The sequence below is a fragment of the Mustela nivalis genome (assembly GCF_964662115.1).
Source record: "Mustela nivalis genome assembly, chromosome: X".
Classification (NCBI taxonomy): Eukaryota; Metazoa; Chordata; class Mammalia; order Carnivora; family Mustelidae; genus Mustela; species Mustela nivalis.
Window position 1 is genome coordinate 75,015,358 of NC_139040.1, and position 22,367 is coordinate 75,037,724.

Here is a 22,367-nt window from a genome sequence, read left to right on the forward strand (position 1 = left end):
AAAAATGGGATGGCTATGTCCACTTAGAATCAAGGGTTTAGCAACCAAGTGCTACTTTGTATAAACAAATGTTTCCAACCAAGAACTGTAAAAATACTTCAGCCTTTAAAAACAAGTGGCTGATTCTCCTTGTGAAAGGAGGGGAGGAAGGGGAAGAAAACAACTGGAAAACAAAAACCAAAAAACTTTCCCATCTGCTTGGCAACCTCCTACTCGATGCTATGATTATGGTTCTACATCATTAAGTTTTACAAGTAATGTTGTCTGGGAGGATAATTTTAGAACCAGCATTATACTGAGATCTTTTAACTTTGAGTCATTTAAACACATCTTCCAAATAATACAACTTTGTAATATAATTAATTTTAAGATTAATATTTAGCTTTTGGTTTATACTCTGCACAAAAGGCTCCAGAGTAGTAAGAACAATCCATTTCTGTAGTAGATTCCTTAGGCTTTGTTAAGCCAGAGAGGTTCATGCTCTTGTGAAACTGGGGATAATAGCCATATTTCATTGAGTCTTGGCCTCCTTTCCTGGTATAGTTTAATAAGAAACAAAAAATGCTACCATTTAAACTATGATACAATGTTTTCTTTTCATTAATATTTTAATATAAATATATTCAAAAAGCTCTTTGGTAAGTATTTAGACATATTTTTTATCATGTATGGCCTTAATGCATACATAAAAATAAAAGTTAAAATTTTTGGTTAACGTTTTTCCAAACCTCACATTAAGAATCTCACTACTTTTATTTACTTTCTAACTGAGAGATTTCAGTGCCCAGATTTTTCTCACAATATGTTCCTCTGAGCCACCCAGAGCTTCTGTTATGCTGCACTTAAAAAATTATTATTAGACATATAGCTGACATTCAATGTTAAATTAGTTTCAGGTGTACAACATAGTAATTTGACAATTCTATACATTACTCAGTGATCACCACAGTAAGTATATCATCACGTCACCATATAAACTTATTATAATATCATTGGCTGTATTCCCAATGCTGTACTTTTCATCTCCAGATGAGAACAGGAAATTATTTTATTTATTTGATAACAGGAAATTTGTACCTCTTAATCCCCTTCACCTATTTCACCCATCCCCCATCCACCTTCCCTCCCATAACCACCAGTTTGTTCTTTGTATTTAAGAGTCTATTTCTGTTTTTTTTTTTTTTTGTCTGTTCACTTGTTTCTTTTTTTAGATTCCATATAGAAGTGAAATTACAGGGGGCCCTGAGTGGATTAGTGGGCTAAAGCCTCTGCCTTTGGCTCAGGTCATGATACCAGGTTCCTGGAGTCGAGCTCCAAGTCGGGCTCTCTGCTCGGTGGGGACCCTGCTTCACCTGCCTCTCTGCATGTCTCTCTGCCTACTTGTGATCTCTCTCTCTCTCTTTCAAATAAATAAATAAAATCTTGAAAAAAAAAAAGGAAGTGAAATCATATGGTATTTGCCTTTCTCAATCTGACTTATTTCTCTTAACCTAATACCCTCTAGATCCAGCCATGTTGTCACAAATGGCAATATCTCATTCTTTTTTATAGCTGGATAATATTCCATTATATATCTATATACACCCATATCTTTACCCATTCATATACTGATGAACACCTGGACTGCTTCCATATCCTGGCTATTATAAATAGTGCTGCAGAAAACCTAGCAGGGCATATATCTTTTTGAATCAAGTGTTTTTATTTCCTTTGGGTAAATATCAAGTACTAGAATTACTGAAGCATATGGTAAATCTATTTTTAATTTTTTGAAGAAAATCCATACTCTTTTCCACAGTTGTTGCACCAATTTACATTCCCACTAAAAATGTACAGAGGTTCCTTTTTCTCCACATCCTGGCCAACACTTGTTCTTTCTTGTTTTTTTAATACCAGCCATTCTGACAAGTATAAGGTGATAGATCTCCCTGTGGTTTTTATTTTATTTTCCTGATGACAAGTGATATTGAGCATCGTTTCACATGTCTATTGGATGTCTTTATGTGTGTGTGTGTGTGTGTGTGTGTTCTTTACATATTTTGGTTATTAATCCTTTATTATATTTATCATTCACCCTTATCTTCTCCCATTCTGTAGGTTCCCTTTTGGTTTTGTTGCGGGTTTCCCTTACTGTGCAAAAGCTTTTTATTTTGTTGTAGTCTTAATAATTTATTTTTGTTCTTGTTTCCCTTGTCTAAGCAGACATATCCACAAATAATGTTGCTAAAACCAATCTCCAAGTGATTACTGCTTATTGTCTTTTAGGAGTTTTATGGTTTCAGGTCTCTCATTTATTCATTTAATTTTTTTTTAAGGAAGCTTTACACTGAATGTGCGACCTAAACTCACAGCCTCACGAATAAGAGTCGCATGCTGTACAGACTGAGCCAGGCAGGCACACCTCAGATTTCACATTTAGATCTTTGATCCGTTTTGAGTTTCTTTACGTGTATGGTAAAAGAATGTAGTCTAGTTTCATTCTTTTGCATATGGCTCTCCAGTTTTCCCAACACTGTTTTTGAGGAGACTTTCTTCTGTTACATATTCTTGCCTCCTTTGTCAAAGATTAATTGACCATATAATTGTGAATTTATTTCTGGGCTCTCTATCCTGTTTCCATTGATTTATGCGTATATTTTCTCCCAGTACCCTACTGTTTTGATTACTATAACTTTGTAGTATATCTTGAAATCCAAGAAACTGATACCTCCAGCTTTGTTCTCCTTTCTCAAGATTGTTTTGAATGCTGCACTTCTTATAAAAGTATTCTGAGGTCATCCAAATTGCCACCCCTCCGTTCTGTCTGGTTTGATGCTGGTGGGGTTTCTCTATTTTTTTTTCTTTTTTATTTCCTTATCTGAGATTTTCATATAATAACCAGTTTATTTTCTTTCTTTAAATTGTCCTCAAAAGGCCTGTGGCTTGGCATGCCAAGGGATGTAGATGATCAGTTGTGCCCTAGGAGCAGTAACCACATGGCACAGGGTCAAGCTGTGGTAACTTTATAGGGACTTCCACCTACTTAGCTCCAACTATAAGACAATTCCTGACATTGGAGATGTGAAAGAAAATGGTTGGGGAGGGGAGGGTCCCAAAGCCAAGGAGGACCTCCTGGAACTGATACAGGGGAGGGGAAAAGAAAGCTGAACGATGCCACAGCTGCTGAACCATGACCAAAATATGGGGGAGAAGGCTGGAGGCAAATGTGCATGGTACACCGTGACATTTGGAGTCCTAGGTGACATAGAAGCTTAAGGATACAACCTTGCTCAAACTGATTTTACATGATGATTTTATCTACTAATCAACCCAGAGATGCAGAGAATGAAATAGGGCAATACTATAGAAAGTGCTTGAAAGAAATCTCTCTTATGATTGAGATAACCTGATATTTCCATTGATTGATTGATTCATTCATTCATTCATTCATTCATTCAATTATGTACTGAGTATTATGTATCAAATCCTCTTCTGAACACAGAATAAATCAGGAAAAAAAACCCACAAATACCATTTTTATAGCACATGTATTCAAATAGAAGAGAGAGAACAGACAGTAAATAAATAAATATATAATATGTCAGCTGTTGATAAGAAATCAAAAGTAGAGAGGGACAGAAATTATGTTGATTGTGATGGTGCTGGTGCTGGCTGTGTGTGCAGTTATGGGAGATTACCCTGATAAGAAGACATTGGCAGATCCTTGAGTGGATTCAGAGAACAAGACGGGTACATTTAAGAAGAGGAAACAAGTGCAACCCCCCAAGGGAGGCACGCACTTGCTGTATTCTGTTAAACACTAAGGAGGCTGGTGAGCGGAGGCAGAGACAGCTGAGTGAAGAGGTAGGAGATGAATTGAGAAGAAAGTTGAGTGTTAAATTTTGTAAGACTGAATTTTGTATTGAGTGAAGTGGGGAGCCATTGGAGATCTTAGAGCAGAGAAATAACAAGGTCTGACTTTTGTCTTAAATGGATTGCTTTAACTGCTGAGTGGAAAATAAACTAGAACAGAGCAAAGATGGAATCCAGAAGACCAGATAGCAGACTATTACAATAACTCATAGAAGATGGTGTTGTGGACCACAGTGGGAGTAACTGAAGTGTGGAGAACTGGTCAGATTTAGAATATATTTTGAAGATAGAATCCATAGCTTCTACCAAAGAATTAAACGTGGGCAGTGAAAGAAAGAGATGAATCAAAAATGACTCTACAGTTTCCTGTTTGAGCTATTGCAAGACCAGCAGAGCTCGAGAAGAATAAGTGCTTGGTTTTGAACATGTTGGGTTTAACTCATCTAGGTAGATCTGAAAAGCAGGCAGTGGAAGAAAGTTCAAAATCCAGGTCTGGACTGGAGGTGGAGATGTGGAGTCATCAGGAGATAGATGGTAGAAGAGGGACAGTCACCAAGGACTCAGTGTAGACAGAGGAGAAGTCTGAGGTTGGGTCCTGGAGCACATTCATACTCAGAGATCAGGGAAATGAGAAGAAACCCCAAGTGGAGGGGCTTGTCCTCACTCAGAAGGGATTGCAGTAAGGGTTCCACCCAGGTAAACTTAGTGGGATTCTGTGGGTCTTCTTTCCTTACCGATTTGATTTTCTTTTCAAGATTTATTTGAGAGAGAGAGAGAGAGAGAGAGAGAGCAGGAGCACACACATGCAGGGGGAAGAGACAGAAAGAGAGGGAGAGAATCTCAATCAGATTCCCCGCTGAGCATGGAGCCTGATGTGGGGCTCGATTCCATAACCCTGAGCTCATGACCTGAGCCAAGATTCACACGCTTAACCACTTAGCCACCTAGACACCCACCCAATTTGTTTTTCTTTCTTTTTTTAAAAAAAAATATTTTATTCATTTATTTATTTGACACAGAGAGAAAGAGAGAGAGAGAGAGAGATCACAAGTAGGCAGAGAGTCAGGCAGAGGGAGAGGGAGAAGCAGGTTCCCTGCTGAGCAGAGAGCCCGATGCGAGAGCCCGAGACCCTGAGACCATGACCTGAGCTGAAGCCACCCAGGTGCCCCCAATTTACTTTTCTCAGTGAAATCATCAGAATGGTCGGTCATCAGATGTATCTGATGGAAGGTGTTCAGTTCTCACTCTGAACAAAATGGCTGTACATTAGAATCACTGGGAGAATTTTAAAAGCACACTTATATCTAGACCCTAATTGGATATTAATCTAATTGGTTCTACACCAATTAGATCAGATCCTCTGGAGGTGGGCACTCCTGTGTTTTAAAGTCTTTCAGGTGATTCAAAAGCATGGCCAGTGTTGAGAAGCCCTGGCTTAAGGTTGGAGGAAAGAAGATGTGAAATAGTCAAAATATTTCACGAGAAGAGTGGAGATTCTGTCGGTCAGAGAAACATACTTGGCTTTGTGGCTGAAAATTTAATGTGAAAGGGGCGCCTGGGTGGCTCAGTGGGTTAAGCCGCTGCCTTCGGCTCAGGTCATGATCTCAGGGTCCTGGGATAGAGTCCCACATCGGGCTCTCTGCTCAGCAGGGGGCCTGCTTCCCTTCCTCTCTCTTACTGTGATCTCTCTCTGTCAAATAAATAAATAAAGTCTTTAAAAAAAAAAGAATTTAATGTGAAAACTTCCAGCATCGTTGCTTTTCTCACCAGCCACGTTCAGCTGCCAGGGGCTGACGTAGGGTGGATAGAGCGTTGGGTTTTTACCAAGGTGGGGTTTTATCAGGTATGTATGATGTATGATGGAGGTGAGAGTATGGGACAGGGATTATAGTTATGGGAGCGGACTCTGTGCCAGCTGCGGAGGCCTGTGAGAATTTGGGGGAAGGATCAAGAACCACAGAAAATGAAATAGGGGGACGCCTGGGTGGCTCAGTTGGTTAAGCAGCTGCCTTCGGCTCAGGTCATGATCCCAGCTGTCGGGAGCCGGTACAGGAGGCCTACTCTAAGAGCTGTAAGGGACTGAATATGATTGGCTGTTCATTTAGGTCCACTCTCGCGGGAGGTGCATGAGCACTGCATTGTGATTGGGTAACACTGCCTGTATAAAAACGCATGCGCCGAGGGTAAAGAAGGAGGAAGAAAAAAAGCGATTAAAGAAAAAGGTTCACCGCTACGTGAGTCTCCGAGTCGTTCTTGCAGGCAAGAGTGACAAGTGGTGCTGAAACCCGGGATTCTCATCGTGAGAGACGCATGGAGTTGGCGACGATCAGGTAAAGAGTGCACCTATTTCTGTCTAGTGACAGGGAAAGTTCCTCAAGTCGAGGACGAGCGTAGAAAGCTTTCCGGGATGGGAAACGAGATGGCTGCAAAGTTCCTAGGATAAGGACGAGAGTAAAGCTTTCCGGGATGGGAAACGAGATGGCTGCAAAGTTCCTAGGATAAGGACGAGAGTAAAGCTTTCCGGTATGGGAAACAAGATGGCCACATATAAAATGCTGGGCCGCTTTCTGATATCCTTAAAGCAATTGGTACTCCTTTAAAAAATAAAACAGCTCATTTGTTTTTGAGAGAAGTGGGACAAACGGCTCCCTGGTTTTTGGAAAGGAGCAGAGGAGGGAAATCGCCCAAAAGCCAAAAGGTGAGCAAGATGCAAAAGGAGCTTGCAAAAAAGGAGGAAAAGCTAAAGAAGGCTATGGCGCAGCTCAAAATGCAGGGGGAAGTTATGGCGCAGCTGAAATTAAAAGCGGAAGAAGGAGCTATGGCGCAGTTACAAACAAAGACGGAAGTGGTAGATAACTTAGATCCTATGCCCACGCGCCCAGCCCCAACAGCGCCACCTTATGAGGGGCCTCCTCCGTATAAACTTTGCTGCACCAAGGCCTGCTATTGTGCGAGCTGCACCACACGAGTGGCTGCCATAGTAGCCTCTCAGGAGTTTGGGTGGGAACAGGATTCTCATTCAGTCCTAAAATCCCCACTTACTCTAACTCCACCTTTTTTGGCTATAATTATACCTACCAAGACCCGGCGCAAGGCGCGTCAGCTCACCTTCTAGATAGGTGGCTGCTCTGCAATGCTGCACAGGCATGTACAGGCTTGGAAAGCCTTCACTTTATTAATGGGTCTACATGGTGTAACTGTACATACAACTATCACGTAGGCTCTCGATTTGAAACAAATGTTACTCGCAATTGCACCTCAGCTAAGCACATAAGTTACTCACCAACGCCCGTCTGTGTTAGAGCTCCCTTTCTCTTCATAGTTTTTAATGCTTTTACTATTAACAAGTCATCTAGTCTCTCTTGTGAGTCCCAGAATTGTCTGCTATCAGAATGTTGGAACGCCACAGTGGGAGACTCGGCAGTAATAGCCAAGATACCGACGTATATCCCGATGCCAGTACAGGTGAACCCCGACAACCTGCCGGTGCTGCTTCAACATAAACGAGACTTTGGAATAACAGCAGCCATTATTGCAGCTATCGCAGCATCCGCCACCTCTGCTACTGCTGCCGCGGTAGTGTTGACAACCTCGGTACAGACAGCTGCCACACTCAATAACGTCACAGGAATGGTGGCTGAGGCTTTGGCCACGCAAGAACAAATCAATGGACATCTACACATGGGAATCTTGATTGTAAATCAAAGGGTTGATCTTGTACAGGAACAACTTGATATCCTAGAGTCAATTGTGTCGATAGGATGCATACATAATATGGCTGGACTTTGTATCACCCCTATAGCTCATAACAACTTATCCTTAGCAGCTAACCTCTCTAGACAATTGGGAAGAATGCTTAATGGTACCTGGAACCGTCAATTTCAAAATTTAACTAGGCAATTATGAGCTCAAATTATATCCATATATTCTACCAAAGTAACTATTGCACCTGTTAGTGAGTGGAAAAAAAATGTTACAGCAATCTTTCGTTCCTCAAACAGTGGGCCGGACTTGGTGCCATGGCTGTTCTCTTAATCACAGCTAATGTACTAATGTTATGTTGGGTGTGTGGCCGTGTCCGTCGCAATCAACGACAGTAACACCTCATGGTTCAAGCCATGATGGCTCCTGAAGCTGGTACCTCCCCCCAGATATGGCTAAGTATGCTAGATCGGTAGTCAAAGACGGGTAAGACTGATCCCACACCATAGCAACCTAAGACAGGGGCTCTTCGACCAGGGAGAGTACCCGATGACGGGTAAGCATGTGTGCTGAGGATTGGCAACCTAAGACAGGCACGATCTCAGCCATTATAAATAAATAAAAAAGGGGGAGATGTCGGGAGCCGGTACAGGAGGCCTACTCTAAGAGCTGTAAGGGACTGAATATGATTGGCTGTTCATTTAGGTCCACTCTCGCGGGAGGTGCATGAGCACTGCATTGTGATTGGGTAACACTGCCTGTATAAAAACGCATGCGCCGAGGGTAAAGAAGGAGGAAGAAAAAAAGCGTCTCGTGAGTCTCCGAGTCGTTCTTGCGGGCCGAGAGCGACACCCAGCGTCCTGGGATCAAGTCCCACATCGGGCTCCTTGCTCAGCAGGGAGCCTGCTTCTCCCTCTGTCTCTGCCTGCCACTATGTCTCCCTGTGCTCGCTCTCGCTCCCTCTCTCTCTCTGACAAATAAATAAAATCTTTAAAAAAAAAGATTATCTTCAAAAAAAAAAAGAAAATGAAATAGGTAAATGGCTTCTTCTGAGTGACTTAGATAATTAATACTTCTTGAAATAATTTAGTGCAGCCAGACCCCTGCAAAGCAGCACAAACAACTCCGATGAGTGCTTCAATCTACCATTTCTTCCCAGGGCTTCAATCAATTGCTTTCAACAAGTGAACATTGAGATATTTAGAGCAAAGGAAAAAATACATATTGGAAGTTCGCATTTTTTTTTAATTTTTATTTATTTATTTGACAGAGACACAATGAGATAGGGAATACAAGCAGGAGGAGTGGGAGAGGGAGAAGCACGTTTTTCCACTGAGAAGGGAGCCCGACGCGGGGCTGGATTCTCAAGCTCCTGGGATCATGACCTGAGCCGAAGAGCAGATACTTAACAATTGAGCTACCCAGGCTCCCCTGGAAGTTAGCTTTTTACATTCTTGGAAAATGGTATTTTGTACATTTATGTCCTTTTTCTGTCCCCTTGTGGATATTTTCCCTCTTGAAACACACCCAACCTCTGCTCCACAGTTGTCCAGTAAAAGAAAGGGATCTGAGTGCCATCCCCAAAGTTCACTTGCGTTTAAAGGAGAAACAATCCTCGGAAGCTGTTTTACACAAAAGAGTAGATTGCTCAGTTGTAGAAACTCAGAGTTATAAGATAACGGGAGAGATATTCCTTACTAGAAGGGGGAGCTGCTCAGCGTTTCTAAATTCACATTGGTAGATTGTTGAACTGTTGTAGGCTGAGTGTTAAAATCACATCTTTCCCTCCGTTTTCTTACAGAGACAATGATGGTGCTTCCAAGATTGTCTGTGAAAGCCAGGCACCTGCAAAACCACACATTTGACCTGAGCCATCACCCAAGTAGAATGTAATCCGCTCTCAGATCATAGGAGAAAAAAGAGAGAGAGAGAGAGAGAATCCCAAGAAGAAACACTCACGTCAGGATTTTCATCAAATTAGTGCACGTCTCTCCACTTATCTTCATTTGCGGTAATTTTTTAAATAAACACTAATGTCGAATTGCCCTGCGTTACAACGAGCAACTCAATTATCAGAAAACCATGAGTCTCCAACGTTTGTTCTAATTACTAAAGCAGAAGAGCGGACAGAGTTTAGAAAATTTCAACAAGGCTTAAACAAGAGAGATTTTCCACTTTTTTCTAATCAGGTCAACATAGATACCACTTTCCCTACAACCTTATGGGAAGTTGGTATTTTTCAGAGATATCATTTGGTTCTTTATAGAAGGCTTAAAGTTGGAGGTCCATAAAAACGATAATCAACTTTTATGTGTGCCTTCTATAGGCCAGGAACTGTGCTAAATGAACAGTATCTACTTTAATCCTCCTAACAAGCCCTGTGAGGTCAATACTACTGACTATTCTCACTCCAAGGGGGGGGGGCAAAGCAGATGCTTCGAGAGTTGAACTCAGTTTTCCAAGTTCATACAGCTCGTTTATGATGGAATCAGGACTTGAGCTCAGTCTAATGCCAGGTTGGACCCTCAGTGGCAGCTACTGTAGTTTTTTTGACCGTCACCTGCTTCCCTCCCCCACCCCTGCCCCGAACTCACTCCCATTTAGGGATAATCAGCCATACCTAAATGAGAGTGGCCAGGCAGGAAGGGTGGCTACTGGGTTTAATTATTTATATCCAGGGGGAAGAGCCACCTTGCCCCATACATTCTGCTTCAGCTCTTGCCCTGCCAGGGGAGTAGCCATCCTTCAAACCATCAGTGTTAATTGCTGGTGAGGGATGAATTAGGCGGCAGGGGTCACACACAGTTTACTAGTCATGCATATTTCTTTCAGAATACCTAAGTACCATTCCCTTGGAGATGAGAAGAAATGATGGGAGGGATGTTAAAAAGGACTCCCAGAAATATTTTTGGACCAGTCATGATCACTAGCCTTTATGATACTCTTTGAGTCATTTTACTGGTTCTTGAAATGAGTGCACTTGCCCTAGGATGGCTTGGCCCCTCCCAGTAATCAGAAGCTCCCAGGATAAGTCAAAGATTACTTTATTTGCTGTAATTCTGCAAGTTGAATGTATCTCTCAGCCATTTCCTGAGAATGATATTATGGGGCAGGCACAGGGGGATGACTATGGGACAGAAACATATCAGGTGAGAGGGATCCTATGCTTTTGTATGAAGGAGCAGCCCATTCTCCTTGGTGATGGGAGTTTCCATTCTGCTCTGACTTCTGCCCAGCCGGGATCAGTGGGGAGCCTCCTCCTTTGGGCGACAGGTCTCTTTCTTTCTAAATCCTTTTTTTTGGGGCCAAAAAGAAAGACTACCCTTCTTTTCATCTTTCAGCTTTTTCATCTTGGCCAACGACACTCAAACACCCTCGCCCCGAATTTGGGCTGCTAGACTATGGCAAGAGGCCACATACTGGGTATATTACCTCAGGCCAAGTGTTTGCACTTCACTGAACCTTAATTGTAACATCTGAGAAGGTTTGGGGGGGCGGATGTTCTGAGGATTCATTAAGACAATGTTAAATTTTTATCACGGAGTCAAGGAAGATCTCTTGTTAGGAATGTGTTCCATCTTACCAGGATAGAGGGCAAAATAGCATTTTACTTATTTTTTTTAATAAAGTATTTCTTTTTAAAAAATTATTTATTTAACAGAGAGACAGAGCAGGAATACAAGCAGGGGGAGTGGGAGAGGGAGAAGCAGGCTTCCTGCTGAGCAGGGAGCCCAATGTGGGCCTCAATCCCAAGACCCTAAGATCATGACCTGAGTGGAAGGAAGACACTTAAGGACTGAGCCACCCAGGTTCCCCGCAAAACTGCATTTTTTAAAAAGATTTTATTTATTAATTTGACAGACAGAGATCACAAGTAGGCAGAGAAGCAGGCAGAGAGAGAGGGAGAAGCAGGCTCCCCACTGAGCAGAGAGCCCGATGCGGGGCTCGATCCCAGGACCCTGGCATCATGACCTGAGCCGAAGGCAGAGGCTTTAACCCACCAAACCACCCAGGCGCCCCGCAAAACAGCCTTTTAAACAATATTTTTATTTTTATTTTATACATATATAGGTAAACATAGAATTGAATGTATACATATAAATATAATTTGTAAACACATTTGATATATATTTATGTTTATCCTAGGATGCAACACTGCCCTCCTGAGCAGCGCAAGAGGGTGGGTTTTTACACAGAATCACCAAACAGCTTGACCCAACTGAAGGGCCAGCCTTGCGCTGCTGCTTAAGAGAAAGCCTTGAGTTGGGAAAGGTTTGACAAATACTGAGAAAAACCAGTCAATTAATATGTTAAAAACAGTACCCAACCACAGTATGAACCATTTAGACATATGGCTTTAATTTTGACTTTAGTCTCCAAGCCTAGGGGTCCCTGGGGAAAGGGAGCAGAGGGAGAGACAGGACCAGCTTCTCTGTGGGCCAGGTTTCTGGGGTTGCTCCCAGCCCTGCCCCCAGAGGGAGCGCCCCCACCCAGGGCTTTGCTCCCAGAAGGGCCCCTCCCCCAGAAAGCCTCTTCCCAAAGGGCCCTGCCCTTTGGGCCACACCCTCAGAGGTCCCATTATCCACCCCCAACCCCCCCACACGCCCCCACCCCCACCAAGCACCACCCTCAGAAGGGTTCTAAGGTGAAGTCAGTGTGCTTCTCTCGCACTGTCTAGGAATTACTCAGTTTTATTTTTGACTTTGTGTTTTTTGAGCGAAGTGGGTGGTGTAAGGACCTATTTTATATTTTTATATTTTAGCCAGAGGCTTCCATTGAGGTTACGCAATAACCTTGTTGTTTAACCCTTAAGCTGTCCCTGATCCCCTTCTCCCAGGGGACTTACTTAAAAACAAGTCCCGGAAATCAACCTCAGGTAACAAAGCCCAAATACAAGGGTGGGTCAGGCCAGGTAAAGACATCTGATCAGTGGAGGGTTGCATACTGTCTCCCTAGCTACCAAGGAGTATGGGTCCCGCCCTTTGTGAGTCTTTTGGGCGCCAATCCTAACCAAGGTGATAGGCTAGGTCAAATGTCTACTAAAAGGTAAGTTGTAATTCAATTGGTCACCTAGCATCACTGTGCAGCTCTCTCTGTGTGTTACAATTTCATTGGCCACCTGTGCATGGCCAGGCCCAACCGCATGGCCTTTTCCCTTAAAAGCTAGTCCGTAAAGGAGAGAGGGGTCGACTTCTCTGTAAGAGAAGTGGCCCTGTTGGGCAGTTTGATTCTTGATGCTTGGTGCGAAATAAAGCTTTGTTTGACCTTCGATTTGTATCAGTCTCGCTCTTTTAATCATGGACCCATTATTGGGGAATAACAGGTGGGACAGTGGAGCACGTACATAGCGGAGGGGACAGCCCACTGTGGGTATCCACCATTCCTTGCCTCCTCATTTGCATGTACTGCTCGCCCTGCCCGGTGAGCACAGCATGGAAATGGACACCTCGTGAGTGGTGGTCAACGAGACTCGCTGACCACGTGACGTCTATAACCGATCAACCGGAGCTCGCCTTCCCTACAGACTAGAGCTTGCTCTGAGCACCGGCAGGAGGCGGTGGCCTCTTGTGAGCAGCCCAGAACCCTGTCTTGTCCTTTCTTACTCATGTCACTTCCCTGTGTTAGCCAAGCCTTGGAAGTGGTGACTTAGGAGGGAAGGGAAAGAAAGGCAGCCCCCGATGGCAGCAGGGTCGGTGGAACAGGTGTGAGTCCTCAGGTGAGGTAAAGATGGCATAGCTGGTCTTGTGCAGGATTTCCACGGTTCTGATAAGAAGAGGGCACGTGGGTGTGCCCCAGCTGTGGAATCCCTGTGTGAATTATTTAACACTGACATTGCATCCTGCGAAGATGAATGGCAAAAATCATGCCCATAATCACATTTTAAAATTTTTATTTGCTTGGAATGACATTAAATGCAAATAGAAAACAGCAGCCATGCCCCTTCAGAAGACAGACCATGGAGGAAATGAGCTTTCTATTTTAGCACCTTTAACAAACACTTCCTCCCTGTTTTTGCCCAAAAAGCCCTATATCTTCATTTTGCATGGGGCTTGTAAATTATGTAGCCAGCCCTGGGGACAGCTGTGCAGTGTCTCAATGACCCAGTGCGGGGAATGGCAGGAGCCTCCCTCCTTGATACAGTAGTATTACACAAGCCCCTGAAGCTGAAACAGAACTTCAGGATAAAGTCTAGGGGGGAGGTCCTCAAATTTGAGTCATGGGCTGTCGTAAACAAAATATCAACAGTCGGGTGGCTTAGGCAACATCCAATTTATTTTCTCATGGTTCTGGGCGCTGGAAGTCCAAGATCAAGGTGGCAGTAGGGTTCGATTCTTCAAACGTCTCTCCTTGGCTTGCAGATAGCTGTGTACTCCACTCTGCCTTCAAACGATTGTCCTTCAGTCTGTTTTGTCTGTGTCCTAATTTCCTCTTCCTGTAAGCACACCAGTCCTGTTGGCTTGGTGCCCACCCCCAGTAAGCTCGTTTTCCCTTTATCACCTCTTTAAAAATCCTGTCTCTGAATACTGCCACATTCTGAGATGATGGGTGTTAGGACGTCAACGTAGGAATCTGGGGGCATCCAACTAAGCCCATAACAATAGTCAAAACTGGATCCGAAACTGAAATTTAGACACATTTTAAAATGCTAAAAGTGTATATATATAATTTTTGTGATAGGCCTGAGATGGTTGGTAGGCTGAGATGTATTTGTAACCTTTCAGGGAAACATCCTTTGGAATGATCAAAGAGAGCTTCTATGTAATTCCATACATCCACAATTAAACCCCAGAGCTTTCTAATTTGGAATTTGGCTGTTTTGTGCTTGGTGGCAACCAAAAGCAGCCTAGGGCTTTTCTTTTGTTTTGGCAGAAAAGCAGGAGGCACAGGACTTGAGCATTTAGACATCTTGCTGCTCTTTGGTTTAATCATACTCTACTGAGTTGCCCGAAACTAATCAAGCTCTTAGCTCTGTAGAGGAGAGATGATGTTCATTACATGTCATTGGCCACAATGTTCCTTTTTTAAATTGTTGTTAACATTTGTGTTATTTTTCAGTATAAGAGACAAGCTTTATCTTAGTTTGGGCTGATGTAACAAGAGCACCATAAACTAGGTGCTTTAAAGACATACTTATTTCTCTCAGTTCTGGAAGCTGGGAGGGAACTCTACGGTCAAGACCCTGGAAGATTCCGTGTCTGTTCAAGTGCCCACTTCCTGGGTCATAGATGACTATCTTCTCCCTATAACCTCCAAGGTGGAGGAGGCGAGGGATCTCTGTGGGGTCTCTCTCATAGAGACACTAATCTCGCCCATGAGGACTCCACCCTCATGACCTAAACATCTCCCAAGGACCCCATTTCCTAGTTATGTCCCTTTGGACATTGAGTTTTCAACTTATGAATCCTGGAGGGATACACTGTGTACAGTGAGCTTCATCAAACATCTTTTATGTTCAAGGCACTGTTTTTTGGCAAAATTAATCATTTCCTACACATCCTTTGAAGCAAGAGTATTTCTGCACTTTGCCTTCCTTTAGAACCTTTCTCTAGAGAGGATCCTAAAAAGTTCAGAAAAAAGACGCAGAAGAAACCTGCTGGTTAGCTCGTTTTTCACAGTAGAGCAGAATTCATTTTGAAGCAGGTTAATCTTAGAAATCCAGGTGAAGACAATTCGCTTCAAAATCATCAAATGATCAGTTTTGTTAGTATGAGTAATAGTAACTATAAGATCAATAGAACAACTTTTTGTTCTACTGTGGGCCTACTGTGTGTTGGGTACCTCAGAGCACCTGAGTCGAACCATCTCGTGATCCTTTCAACAGCCCACTGAGGGTCACACTGTCTTCTCCTCCATGTTATGGATGAGCCTTAAGTCTGGGCCAGAAATGACACAACTTTCCCAAAGCCATATTGCTACTGAGGGGCCAGCTGGGATCTACGCCCACTCTGGTGCCAGAGCCTGTGATTGCAAACGTGGGCTGCACTAGCTGTTCAGAACAAAGGACTGTTCATGGGGGTGACACAGCAAACCCGTGAGAACCACCACCCTTTTCCCTAAGGTCATCCCGGTACAGCCTGCAGTGATGGCCCGAGTTAAGCATTCGAACTTGGTGCTACAGAGGGAGTGTTTTAGGGACAAGATTGGTGTTAAGGGGGTCTAATGAAGCCCAGAGGGAATGGAAGGAAACAGAACTTGGGGAAATATCTGGGTCCCTGGAGCAGTGATGTCCTTTTATTACTGTGCACCTCTCTTTTACAAAAATAAATAAATACATAAGTACATACATACATACATACATACAAAAATATTTGCAGACATAGCACCAATTTAAGCAAATTTTTGATAAATTATAGACTCTACTACTCTACTAAATTATTATGCACATTATAAATGACATGCAAAAGCTAAACAGTTAAATGAATGACATGAAATATGAATAAAACTTATAATATTTTCTTCCAGCCCCTTACTGGACTATTTATCAAACTCCCTTTGGAGAAGTCTTTTTAAAGATTTGTTTATTTATTTATTGAGAGAGAGAGAGAGAAAACACGTGTGTGTAAATGTGAGTAGGGGGGTGGGGCAAAGGGAAAAGGGGAGAAGCAGACCCCCCATTGAGTGCAGAGGCCTCACTAGGGCTCAATCCCATGACCCTGAGATCATGACTTGAGCCAAACATTTAATCAACTGAGACACCCAGGTTCCCTGGAGAAGACTTTTTAAGAAAGAGATAGGACACTTAGATTTATAGCAATAATTCCTAGAATTAATCTTTAAAAGTGGGAAGATAGAAATTTTTTTTAATTTTTAAAGATTTTCTTTATTTATTCCTAAGAGATGGGAGGCAGAGGCAGAAGCAGGCTTCCCGCAGAGCAGGAAGTCCAGAGTGGGACTTGACCCCAGGACCTGGGATCATGACCCGAGCTGGAGATAGACGCTGGAGATACTGATAAACCAAACTTAAGGGGAAAATACTGAACTTCACTGGAAAGATGAAGCAGAACAACAGCATATGGCAGCAACGTGAGTTTTAGATAGGTGTTGGTCACCCAGAAGGCTTAAGATGGAGAGAAAAACAAAAGGCTGTAGTGACCCAAGATTGTCCGAGTTGTGTAATTTGACCCAGGAACTTCCGGGTGACATAAAGATTTGTTTATTTATTACACGGACAGCGCCATGTGGGGACAGAGCGAGGGGGAATGAGAATTCCATACAAACGTGTGAGTGGCTCTTCTCCCATCTCCAGGGGGGAAGGAAGAGATTGGGTTTACTCCAGTAAGCATGGTGATGAGTTGGTGAGGTAGGTTGACTAGATGTCTGGACACCTGAAAAAGCCAGCTAAGGGGGCTTCCTGGCCATCTTGTCAGTGTCTTATTGAAAGCTTGTCATGTGCAAGAATTTCTTTTAACAGGTTTCCAGGTGAATTGATGTACAAATCAGACTACTGGCCGCCATGTGTCATTGCTCAGGTGGTCCATGACACAATGTCCTGCAACTAAGGGGATGCACTTAGCATTACAGACATCGTTCTTTGTTATTTTGAAATTTAGAAAATATCTTATTAATTTGTTCACTCCAAAGAGGCAATTTATTGCTTACTATGACAGTCTTTTTTAGAGGACACAAAACTGCTTTCTTTGTTATGAAAATCAATGAGTTACACCAATTTTCTGAAAGATGGAAATGAAGTGCCTCCTTCCAGCTGGGTCAGGACATAAGTGTACCCTATGTATTGGTTTTTCAATAGAGTCCATTTACAGAATGTACATGTCTCTCAATACAGAAGACATTTGCTCACATTTATGTGTAGAACATTTCCGAACCTGGTCCAGGTTGCGGATGAAAACGTCACTCTGACTGGCAAGGCATAACGAAGAAGAGTTTTCCTGTAAACAATATGTGGTCATGGAAGGAATCAGCACTGCAATTCGTGGCTGACTCCAAAGGCTCTAAGAGGTGGTAGATGCACAGGCAAAGAGGTGACTTTTGCAGAGGAAGCAGGCTGGGGAGAGATAGCAAAACAGAAGTTTTGAGAGGGCCCTAAAATCTTTTCCTGTGGGATTATTGGCCATTGAGCTTGAGAAAGGCTATGGTGAAAACTTGAAAAAGCATCAGATCAAACCCTTGGCCACTGGCGGTTGAAACTGACATGAGCAGCACTATCTCTATTCTTGACCCAAGGCCATAGGATGACAAGCTTTGCTTTTTCAATGTGGCCTCATGTCTCTATACTGCCCTATAAAGAAATTAATACAAATAAATGCTGAGAGTGTAAAGTGTAAGCAGAGCTCCCCTTGGCCATTTCCTAAGTTTTGTCCACTCCGAAGTGAGTATCACTTTGGTGAGTGCATTGCAGGAAATGGCCTTAATGATCAATGGCAGACCTCCACTCCAGAGTGACATAAAAAGCAATCTGCACCTCCTTCCTGATTTGTCTGTAATGAAACTTGCTTTCCTCAGGTCCCAGCATTCGAGGCAGATAAATATGTTCCCTTTTGTTGGCTCTTACTCATACTTCAGCAAGATTTCCCATGTGCTTTCCTTGGCTGGCTGAGAAACTGGACCACAATTTATGGCATCTTAGGGGACAGGTGCGTAGAATTCCAGTGGGATCCCGGAACAGAACCTAATTGGAGATTAGAGACCATTGCAGTGCGAAGCTTTTCTTTGAGATCGAAAGAGGTGCATGTTATGCAAATATTAGCAATTATAAGTTCACACTGTCTATTGAAAATTTATAGACTCATTATGGTCAAGAAGGCTGGAAGATAAGTAGATTTTGGGAAAGATGCAGGTAAATTCATGGAGGTGGCAAATTACCCCAGGGAAAGTAGAATGGCGAAAGAGTATGGCCCAAACATTTTAAAAAGATTTTATTCATTTATTTGACACACAGAGAGCCAGAAAGCACAAGTGGGGGGAATGGCAGAGGGAGAAGGAGAAGCAGGCTCCCCATTGAGCAGGGAGGCAAGTGTGTGGGACTCGATCCCAGGACCCTGGGATTATGACCTGAGCTGAATGCAGACACTTAAGCGACTGAGCCACCTAGACGCCCCCTGGCTCCAACTTCCAAAGATGGTGTATGAGACACCTTTGGTGGGAAGGAATGAAGATCAGCAACTGTCCTTGATTCTGCTTCTCAGGAAGGCATTGTGATGTGGTGCCCAAGACTTTGGAGACAGACACATCCTTGGTGCCCTCCGGCTCTGCCGCTAAAGCAACACCTTCCAGAGGGCAGCTGCAGGCACCGGGTGGCATCATACAGGGTCAGACCAGGGAGGCACTCAGCCACATACCCCTTCCACCATCCTGCTGGGTTTGAAAGAGCGCTATCAAAGTCCCTGCTGCCAAAGGACCATCCAGAGTGACATGTCCCATGGGGCACGCCGGCATTCCTTTACCCCTTCAGGTTATTGGCAGCAAGGCTGTAAATTTTTTAAATTGCCTGGGAAAATGATAGCAAACGGCTCCAAAAAGGAGTTTCAAAATGCAGACTTCATACTATGTTTTGAGTACATTTCATTCATTTGGCAGGTACTGACAGGGTGCTTAAGTGCCAGGTGCTGCTGCATTAGAAACGGACTTGAGAAGTTAACAGGAGGAGGCTCCAGCCCTCAACCAGCACAAAGTGGATCAATGGACGCATGTGACAGACAGAGCACTGTGACGGGGAGTACTAGGTGCTCTCATAAGAAGGGTGTGCTAGGAGCTAAGGGAACAGTCGTGGCGAGCAAGCACCAACACTCGGGGAGAGCTGCGGGAAACATGATGGATGCAGATGGCTCCAGGGGGAACCAGAGAACTGCTCAGATCCCTGCTTCTTAAAAGCTCCAAGTGCCCGCCGCTTCAGAGTGGGGGCTGGGGGAGCAGGAAGCTGGGGTGGGCACAGCGATGCCTGAGTTCCGACCTGCAGCCCCTGTGCTGTTTCACCTGTCCCTTTAGGAGTACAATGACATAGGATGTACCAACGGAGGATCTACCCCTGCATCCTGGTACTGGGAAATCACACGAGGGCTGCGGAGCTGAAAGCAAGAGTTGGTAGTTCCAGTAATGTGTGCAGGGTTTTAAAAAACTATACACGGGAAAATATCCAGTCTTATTTGCATGTGTTTGTATCATGCACAATTTTTAACTGCAATCCTCCTTTTACCTTCTTCCATGTTGTTAAGACTCTCCTCTCCTCACCGCTGCCTTTGTCCCTATAATACCTGTTGACAGCCTGGTGCTCATCCATGAGCTCATTCGCCTCTATCCACGCACGCATGGGGCTCTATCACTGTTTAACAAATATGGGCTCATTTTATCTACCTCTTGATCTAGTGCTTCCCAGTTAATAATCCCTCCTGCATAACGTCCTTGTTTTTATCTTCATTTTTTATAAAGAATGGCTGCTCACCTTTTATCAGGTTCCTTTATTTTTTTATCAAATGCATTTATTGCTATGGTCTTAAGAGTTTTTTCACAGTTAATTTAGTGATGAGGTAAATCTTATTGATTTTCTGGTCTTGAGCTCCCTTTATTTTCCTGGAATGAATCCAAGTTGGTCTCAGGATATAGTCTTTTGATAGATGCTTGACTTCTGTTATTTGCTATCATTAGTTCAGTTTCTGTTAACTAATCTGTCCTAAGCCAGATGTGTTAATAGCTTCCCCGTTCCTCCCTCTCAGGGTTGGGTATTAAAATTGTGCTCAGCTTCATCAAGTGAATTGACTTATTATTGCTTAACTGCCTGTTGCCATTTAACAGTAGAAGGACAGTTATCCAGCTGCAAACCTGTCTGATCTTGGAACTCATCTTCTGAATTTTCCATTCTTGAATTATTTGGATGATTTGGTTTTCCTAGGAAATCATCGTTTCTTCTAGGTTATCAAATTGATTAGTATAAAGTGCCTTGCAGTTTAGTGCTTCTTTTATATTATGCATTTGCTTTTATATCTCTGTTCCCAATTCTTATCTGTTTTGCAACTCTCTCTCTCCCTCTGTCCCCTCCTCCCTGAAACCCCCCTTTCCCCATCCCCCTTCCCTCTCTCCCCACCTCCTCCCACACCCCTTCTTCCCCCTCTCTTATCCTTAATAGGACATGTAAAGTTTTTTTATTATTATTTCATTAGTCTTTCATAGAAGCAACTTTGAGTTTATTTGCCCCTCATATTTTTTATTAGTTTAAAAATTTATCTTTATTATAATTACTTCCTTTCTTTTGATTGAGCTGCCCTTTTCTGATGGGTTTAAATGAGTAGTTTCTTTTATTCAAAAAAATGTTTGAAATTGAAGACATTTGACACTGAAGTCTCCTTAGAGTATAACTTCTGGTGTCTTCTGTAAGTTTTGGTATGAAATAATCTCCTTTCCATTGCTTTCAAGATTTTCTTCAGTCGTCTTATGATTTCTTCTTTGACTGAAGACTGTATTTCTTAACTTGTATGTAGTTTCAATTTTTTGTTACCAGGTTATCTAATTCGGATTCTACTGGACTGTGATCAAAGAACTGTTCTTTAAATCTTTAATTTGGAAGGCTTATAAAGGTTTCCTTTGTTGCCTAGTATGCAATTAATCTTTACAAATATGGCTTTTCTTAGGTGTAAGAAAGAAATGTTTTCCGAGGGAAATAAGGATGTCTATTTTCTTTTTTTTTTAAAGATTTTATTTATTTATTTGACAGACAGAGATCACAAGTAGGCAGAGAGGCAGGCAGAGAGTGAGAGAGAGGAGGAAGCAGGCTCCCTGCGGAGCAGAGAGCCCGATGTGGGGCTTGATCCTAGGACCCTGTGATCATGACCTGAGCCGAAGGCAGAGGCTTTAACCCACTGAGCCACCCAGGCGCCCCAGGATGTCTATTTTCTGTGTGTCCTTGTTTTTCCCTCCTTCTAGTAGATACTCCCATTTGAAAAGCTAAAATTTTACCTTGTTATTGCATTTTTAGAGTCTTTAGGTATTATGTTGTTAGATGTATACCTGCTTATACCTTTTACATCTTCTTTCCAAACTCTGCCTTTAAAAATGTCCCTCTTCATCTTAGTACCTATAACTTTAGACCCAACTTGTCTGCGATGAATTTTGCCATTCCAGCTTTCTCTTTTGCATGGTATCTCTTCACCTGATACATTCTCAATCCCTTTTGCATTTTAAGTATGTTTCTTGAACAGCGTGGATCTGTAACCCCCTGATAGGCGCTTTAAAAGAAAAAGTCAGTCTGTACACATTTAAATTAATGATAAACAGTCATGATCTTATTCCTCCCATCTTATTTTGTTTGTTTTTATTTTCCCCATTTTTGATGTTTTTAATCAAGTTCATTCTTTTTCTACTTGATAAATATAGAAGTTCTTTGCAATTTTCGATGACAGCTTAATTGAGATATAATTCACAGGCCATACCACTCACCATCTAATGTGGACAATTTAATGGCTTTCACTATAGTTAACTATACTATACTGAACTACCTACACATTTTCATCATCCTCAAAAGAAAACTTTAGCCATCACCACCAGTCTTAGGCAACCGCTAATCTACTTTCGGTCTCTGTAGATTTAGCTATTCTGGAAATTCCATATAAATCAAATTATGCAATATGTGGTCTTCTGTGACTGACTTCTCTCAATCAGCAGAATGTTCTCAAGGCTCCTCTGTGTTGTGGCACATATCAAAATTCTATTCCTTTTCAAGGCTGGGTAATATTCCACTGGCTGGATGGATCACATTTTATCAGTTGATGAACATCTGGGTTGTTCTCACCTTTTTGCTATTACGAATAAACCCTAAACCTTCATGCACAAGTTTTTGTGTGGGCATAGTTTTTTTCTTGGCTCTA

At 42.8% G+C, this 22,367-nt stretch overlaps 1 long non-coding RNA gene across 1 annotated transcript in view; it reads left to right on the forward strand.

Annotated features, from left to right (window-relative positions):
• Nucleotides 1-7,960: 7,960 nt before the first annotated feature.
• Nucleotides 7,961-22,367, forward strand: part of LOC309855551 — a 174,257-nt gene continuing 159,850 nt past the window's right edge. The window contains exon 1 of the long non-coding RNA XR_014306853.1: nucleotides 7,961-8,013. This is a non-coding gene — a long non-coding RNA (uncharacterized lncRNA). The remainder of the gene's footprint in view (nucleotides 8,014-22,367) is intronic.